This window comes from Physeter macrocephalus, chromosome 15 (genome assembly GCF_002837175.3).
Source record: "Physeter macrocephalus isolate SW-GA chromosome 15, ASM283717v5, whole genome shotgun sequence".
Lineage (NCBI taxonomy): Eukaryota > Metazoa > Chordata > Mammalia > Artiodactyla > Physeteridae > Physeter > Physeter macrocephalus.
The window spans coordinates 14,259,942-14,267,882 of NC_041228.1; the positions used below are offsets into that span (position 1 = coordinate 14,259,942).

Below are 7,941 nucleotides of genomic sequence, written 5' to 3' on the forward strand. Positions count from 1 at the left end.
GATCCACTTCCAAACTGGGGGCAAGAAGAGCATTTGTGATACCTAGCATAAGGCACGTTCTGAATGCCTATACTTTCTGAACTGAATTAAATGCTATATAACCATCACTTAAGTATGTTTGAATGTTGGCCTGGCTGCACTTATTCAAAAACAAAAATCTGTCACTCAAGCCTGAAGCGAAGGCAATGAAATATGACACAAAATCACCCACTTACTGGCAGAAAGTAATAATACTTTCATAATCATGACAAGAGCTAACACTTTTATAGTATGCACAGCATTCTAAAACTTTTTTTTGTACATTAGCTAATTTTGTCCTCACAACCACACTATCAGGCAGGTACTATTTTTAGCCCCATTTTACAAACAAGGAAACTGAGGTACAGAGAACTGGTAACACAGCTAATACATAGCAGAGCCTGAATCCAAGCCCAGGAAATCTGGCTCAGGAATCTAGGAATGTTTGACTAGAATGCATTTTTTTTCTTCTTTAAGGTAAATATTCAGTTAATCTTTAAAACAAACAAAAAGTACATTTGGTCTTTTCATTCCATCATTTAATCACCTCTGTAGTCTTTTTGCAACAGTAACATCAAAGATCACAGATGACCAAAACAAATATATTAATAGTGAAAAAGTTTGAAATATTGTAAGAATTACCAAAATGTGACACAGTGACATGAAGAGAGAAAATGCTGTTGAAATAATGGTGATGATAGATTTGCTTGATGAAGGGTTGCCACAAATATTCAATTAGTAAAAAATGCAATTATCTGTGAAGCACAATAAAGTGAAACACCACAAAATGAAGTTTGCCTGTATTTCACTTAGCATAATACCCTCCAGATCCATCCAGAAAAATGAAAATACTAATTTGAAAAGATATATGTACCCGTGTTCACTGCAGCACTATTTACAATAGCCAAGACACGGAAGCAACCTAAGGGTCCACTGATAGGTGAATGGATAAAGATGTGGTATATATGCAATGGAATATTACTCAGCCATAAAAAAGAATGAAATCTTGTCATTTGCAGCAAATCCAAGGACTTGGTGAAACTCTTGATCTTCTGCACAGATTTGCCCAGCTTCTGGACAAACTCTTTGACTGGCTGCTTATGCAAACCAAAATGGCTTCAATAAAGGTTCAAGCAGTTCTCCTGTTCAGGCAAATCAAAGCCCCTGAAGAAAATCTTTTCATTTTCTTCAGATAAATACCCAGAAGTTGAATTGCTGGTTACATGGTAATTCTATTTTTAGTTTATTGAGGAACTTCCACACTATTTTCCACAGTGGCTGCACCAATTTACACTCCCACCAACAGTGCACAAGGGTTCCTTTTTCTCCACATACTCACCAACACTTGTTTCTTGTCTTTTTGTTAATAGCCATTCTAACAGGTGTGAGGAGATATCTCATTGTGGTTTTGATTTGCATTACCCTAATGATTAGTGATACTGAGCATCTTTTCATGTGCCTGCTGGCTATCTGTATTTCTTCAGAAAAAATGTCTATTCAGGTCCTGTGCCCATTTTTTTAAATTGGGTTGTTTTTTTGATGTTGAGATGTATGAGTTCTTTGTATACTTTGGATATCAACCCCTTATCAAATATATCATTTGCAAATATCTTCTCCCATTCAGGAGTTTGCCTTTTTGTTTTGTTGATGGTTTCCTTTTCTGTGCTAAAGCTTTTTAGTTTGCTGTAGTCCCATTTTTAAATTTTTACTTTGTTGCCCCTGCCTGAGGAGGCATATTTTTAAAAAATATATTGCTAAAACCAAGGTCAAAGAGATTACTATGTTTTCTTCATGGAGTTTCATGGGTTCAGTTTGTACCTTTAAGTCTTTAATCCATTTTTTGTTCTTTTTTTTGTGTGTATGGTGTAACAAAGAGGTCCAATTTCATTCTTTTGCATGTAGCTGTCTTGTTTTCCTAACACTATTTATCAAAGAGACTGTCTTTTCCCCATTGTATATTCTTGCTTCCTTTGTCATAGATTAATTGACCATATGAGTGTGGGTTTATTTCTGGGCTCTCTATTCTGTTTCATTGATCTACGTGCCTGTTCTAGTGCCAGTACCATCCTGTTTTGATTACTATAGATTTGTGGTATGGTTTCAGGTCTGGGAGCATGATACCTCCAACTTTGCTCTTCTTTCTCAAGATTGCTTGGCTATTTGGGGTCTTTTGTGGTTCCACAGAAATTTTAGGTTTATTTGTTCTACTACTGTGAAAAATGCCATTGGTATTTTGATAGGGATTGCATTGAATTTGTAGATTGCTTTGGGTAGTATGGACATTTTATTGATATTGATTCTTCCAATACATGAGCATGGTATATCTTTCCATTTATTTGTGTTACCTTTCTTTCCTCATTTCTTATAATTTTGAGAGCATAGGTCTTTCACCTCCTTGGTTAAATTTATTCCTAGGTAGGGCTTCCCTGGTGGCGCAGTGGTTGAGAGTCTGCCTGCCAATGCAGGGGACATGGGTTCGAGCCCTGGTCTGGGAAGATCCCACATGCCGCGGAGCAACTAGGCCCGTGAGCCACAACTACTGAGCCTGCGTGTCTGGAGCTTGTGCTCCGCAACGAGAGGCCGCGATAGTGAGAGGCCCGCGCACCATGATGAAGAGTGGCCCCCGCTCGCCACAACTAGAGAAAGCCCTCGCACAGAAACGAAGACCCAACACAGCCAAAAATAAATAAATAAATAAATAAATTTCTTTTTAAAAAGAAAAATTTATTCCTAGGTATTTTATTCTTTTTGTTGCAATTATAAATGGGATTATTTTCTTAATTTCTCTTTCTGATAGTTTGTTATTAGTGCATATAAATGCAATAGATTTCAGTATATTAATACTGTATCCTGCAACTTTACAGAATTCATTTACTAGTTCTAACAGTTTTTTCGGTGGGGTCTTTGGGGTTTTCTGTATATAGTATTATGTCTTCTGCAAATAGTGACAGTTTTACTTTTTCCTTTCCAATCTGGATGCCTTTTTTTTTTTTTTTTGACTAATTGCTGTGGCTAGGATTTCTAACACTATGTTTAATAAAAAGTGATGAGCATGGGCATTCTTGTCTCATTCCTGCTCTTAAAGCTTTCAGCTTTTCACTGTTGAGTATGATGTTAGCTGTGGGTCTCACATATGGCCTTTATTATGTTGAGGTATGTTCCCTCCATATCCACTTTGTTTTTATCATAAATGGACATTAAATTTTTTCAAATGCTTTTTCTGCATCTATTGAGGTGATCACGATTTTTATCCTTTGTTTTCTTAATGTGATGTATCATGTTGACGGACTTGTGGATGTTAAACCACTTTTGCATCACTGGAATGAATCCCACTTGATCGTGGTGTATGATATTTTTAAAGTATTGTTGAATTCGGTTTGCTAATATTTTGTAGAGGATTTTTAAAAATTATTTATTTTATTTATTTCTTAGTTGCAGCAGGCGGTCTCCTTAGTTGCGGCTCACCGGCTCATTCATTTTGGCACGTGTGCTCCTTAGTTGTGGCTTGCAAACTCTTAGTTGCGGCATGCATGTGGGATCTAGTTCCCTGACCAGGGATCAAACCCACATCCCTTGCATTGGAAGATGGATTCTTAACCACTGCACCACCAGGGAAGTCGCTTTGTTGAGGATTTTTGCATCTATGTTCATCAGGGATATTACCCTGTAATTTTCTTTTTCTTGTTATGTCTTTGTCTGGTTTTGGTACCAGGGTAATGCTGGCCTTGTACTATGAGTTTGGAAATATTCCTTCCTCTTCAATTTTTTGTAATAATTTGAGAAGGACAGGTAATAGCTCTTCTTTAAATGTTTGGTAGAATTCACCTTTGAAGCCATCTGGACCTGGACTTTTGCTTGTTGGAAGTTTTTATATTACTGATTCAATTTCATTACTAGTAATTGGTCTATTAAGATTTTCTATTTCCTCATGAGTCAGTCTTGGAAGATTATATATTTCCAGAAATTTATCAATTTCTTCTTTGTTGTCTAATTTGTTGGCATATAATTGTTCAAGGAATTCTGTTATTATCCTTTGTATTTCTGTGGTATTGGTTTTAATTTCTCCTCGTTCATTTCTGATTTTATTTATTTAGGCTCTCTCTTTTTCTTGATGAGCCTTGCTAAAGACATGTCAAGTTTGTTTCTTTTCAAAGAACCACCTCTTAGTTTCACTGATCTTTTCTATTGTTTTATTAGTCTCTATTTCATCTATTTCCACTCTGATCTTTATCATTTCCTTCCTTCTACTAACTTTAGGCTTTGCTTACTCTTCTTCTAGTTCCTTTAATGTTAATTTAGATTGTTTGAGATTTTTCTTGTTTCTTGAGGTAGACCTGTATCTTTATGAACTTCTCCCTTAGAACTGCCTTTGCTGTGTCCCATAGATTTCAGAAAGTTGTGTTTCCATTTTCATCTGTCTCTTTTATTTCTTTTTTGACCCACTGATTGTTTAGCAGCATGTTTCTAGTCTCCACGTGTTTGTGAGGCGTTTTTTTTTTTTCCAGTTTTCTTCTTGTAACTGATTTCCAGTTTCATACCGCCAAGCAGTTCTTAAAGTGTTTCTACCTAAAGTGACTCTCAGCTGATCCTAACCCAAGACAGGGTTAAGAGGGATGAGAAAAAAAAAAAAAAAGGAAAAAGATTATTCATATCCAAAGAAGCTGCCTTAAAAAAAGGTTTTCGGGGCTTCCCTGGTGGCGCAGTGGTTGAGAGTCTGCCTGCCGATGCAGGGGATACGGATTTGTGCCCCGGTCCGGGAAGAACCCACGTGCCATGGAGCGGCTGGGCCCGTGAGCCATGGCCGCTGAGCCTGCGCGTCCAGAGCCTGTGCTCCGCAACGGGAGAGGCCACAACAGTGAGAGGCCCGCGTACCGCAAAAAAAAAAAAAGGTTTTCATCAATTAGATGTATTTGTCTTGAATTACATGTTTATCTCCCCCATTACCTCCATAAGATGTTTAACAAAATTATTTCATTGGGGCAATTTAAATTGATACACATTTCTGAAAAGCAATTAAGTAATATACCTTTAAAAACTTTTATGCCCTTTGACTCAATAATCTCACTTCTAGGAATTCAGTCTAAGAAAACAGAGATGGACAGTAAGATTTGTACACCAACAAAAAGCAAAAAAGCAAAACCAAACAATCACAACCACAATACCAAAACAAAACAACAACAGCCAAAAAAAACCCCTATTCAAAAAAGTGTTATTTTTAATAGCAAATTACAGGAAACAATATAAACAACCAACATCAGAACACTTAAATTGTTATGGTACATCATTCAGTGTAATATTATCAAGCCATTAAAAACCTCATAACTAATTTAAAACAATTAGTTGGAAAATGATACGATTAGGAAAAAACCAAGACAATCTATATACATACTCCATATTATCCATTCTTAAAAAATATTTATTCAGATACATGCTCAGAAAAGAGGTTATTGGGAAAGATCCCAGAACGTCCATGGTGAGTGATCTCTAGAGAAAATGATTATGGGTCATTTTTATTTTGGTCTTCATACTTTTATGTATTTCCTACATTAACACTTGCTCATTGTAAAATATACAAAGAAGTACAATTTAATGATCAGAAAGTAAGCTATTTTTAAGGGGGAATTTTTTTCACCTGTGTTTGTCAGTCTAGTCAATATTTTCTTTAATCTGACCATTTATCCATATGACTTAGCATGGGTCAAAGTTAATCATGATCCCTTCTCAACCAAAGATTCCACTTCATCCCTCACTGTGTCAGATCCTAGAAGATCTACTGATTTTACCAATTAAGCAATGTTAGATCAGAAAGCTAGCTATCTTAGCACCCATAAGCTACCTCTGCTTGTGACTATGTGTCCACTATGTCATGATTACCAAGATTCTGTTTCCATCTGTTATCTTTACAAGCAAGCATTTGGACCATCCTTAGCCTTGACTTGATTGTCTCTGAGGTTAACTTCAAAGTTAATCCAAAGACCCATTGTGGCCTCAAGCCACTTTATGATGGTAACAATAGCTAATATTGAGTGATTACTAGGTATCTGCAATGCTAAGCATATTATATACATTATCTCACTGATGCTCACAACAAAGCCATGAACTAAATGTTCTTAATATCTTTATTTTAGAAACCTAGAAACAATCAATCCAAAAAAAGATTGAACATTTCCATGCCTAGAGCCTATACTTGGCAAAATTATGAGCAAATGAGGGTGAACAGGGAAGAAAAACATTACCTTAACACCTATTCTATGTCAGGTACCTCACCTCATTCACTGCTTACCAAATCTTACAAGGTGAGTACACAGTACAAAGCTAGTAAGTGACTGAAACATGAATTTGAAACAAGTTTTAAACCTCTCCTAGACAGTCTGAATCAAAAGCCCAGGGTCTTACTTCCATAGGATTCTGAACAATTGGGACATTTTAGGGTCCTCTAGGGTTAGTGTGAGGATAGGCCCAGCTTCCTAGGACAGTCACTTTCATTTCCAAGTCAGCCCCAGCCTCTGTGGACTAGGCAAGCAATGGTGTTATAGGGCCCAGGGGGACACTGAGACTATACAGCCTAATACAGTAGACTTTATCCATTGCTGGATACCCCTCAACCAAAACCAACAAACACTTCACATGCCAGGCTTTGTGTCAGGCTCTGGGATTACAAAAAATGAAATCCATTCTCTGACTCAAGGAGTTGACAGTCTAGTAGAAACACCCATCCTGGAAGGACATACTCTTGGACGTTACCATAAACCATATAAGCACATGACACCCACTCAGTAACTATTGAGCACCACTATGTGCAAAGAAAGTATTGTGTCAAACTTCACCAAGCTTGCATTTTCAGAGCAAACCTAACCCACTTTAATCTACAGTTACCTCTAGCTCCTCAGATTATCAAATTATTAAATCTGAAGATGGAGGATTCAGCATAATAAATATAATTTAGGAGTTGGCAAGGAGAAAGGAGTCATCTGAAAAGCTGCACATTTTCCTACTATTAATCTATCCTTACATCTGTCCCTCCTACTGTCATTTGACCTCTGCTAGACACATATTAGGCATCAGGTAAATTTTTGTTGAATGAATGATTATGCTGCTTGAAAGGAATTACACAAACTCAAATACAGAATAAAAAGCAATGAGTTTTATCACTACAATGATTACCAGAAACTGAGAGATGGGCAAAGGTGAATATGTGGGACTAATGTATACGGAGCAATTGTCACATACCGTACTCTACTACCTCTCACCATCAATAAGGAAACTTCTACAGCACCAAGGAGAAGACCATTTGGTAGATCAAACTTCAATGGCTTAGAATCATGGAAGCAAACTTTTATCTCAGGTACTTAATAGAGACATAAGTTTGCATACCTCCTTGTAGGCTATAAAGCAGCTGGGGAGTGAGTTCCCTGCTACATTTGTGAATATATGCATTACATGAATTTCCCCACTCCACTGTAGAGAAAAAATATACAAACCCTCACTGTGAGTATGAAAAAATGAATACAGGAAGGAGTCTTCTCTTTAATTAAAAAGAAACTATGAAACACATCACTTGTCAAAAAGAATGCTTTATTTAATCAGGTGTTGAATCCTTTGTGCTGGCAAGAAAAACAGAGAATACAGAATATTTACTTCTTCAGGAGCTAAACAAAGAACGTATTTGCTGATTAATGAAAGTGAGGCAAAGGCATCAAATAGGATTAAATTTGACTATGTTAAATTCTCCATTGTAAGTGACAAATCTCTCTTCTGCTTTCCTAATTTTTAATCCAAAGAGACAATGATTCTTGACAAATTGTTTTACTAATAAAGCCCATCTTAACCTATCTAAAATGTGAATGTCTATGCTCCTACAGACATTTGAGGTTTGTGAAGTGGGTTTTTTTTTTTTTTTTTTTTTTGCAGTACGCGGCCCTC

General features: G+C 36.6%; 1 protein-coding gene across 2 annotated transcripts in view; it reads right to left on the reverse strand.

The window, feature by feature from the left end:
- Positions 1 to 4,065: 4,065 nt before the first annotated feature.
- The window catches only part of ZNF572 (zinc finger protein 572), an 11,794-nt gene continuing 7,918 nt past the window's right edge, over positions 4,066 to 7,941 (reverse strand). Inside the window, exon 4 of one of the 2 annotated variants that reach the window (XR_003683484.2) lies at positions 4,066 to 4,606. The gene's annotated coding sequence lies outside the window, so the exon portion shown is untranslated. Of the gene's footprint in view, positions 4,607 to 7,602; positions 7,623 to 7,941 lie in introns of those variants that run through there. The other variant, XR_003683485.1, reaches the window with a different exon arrangement.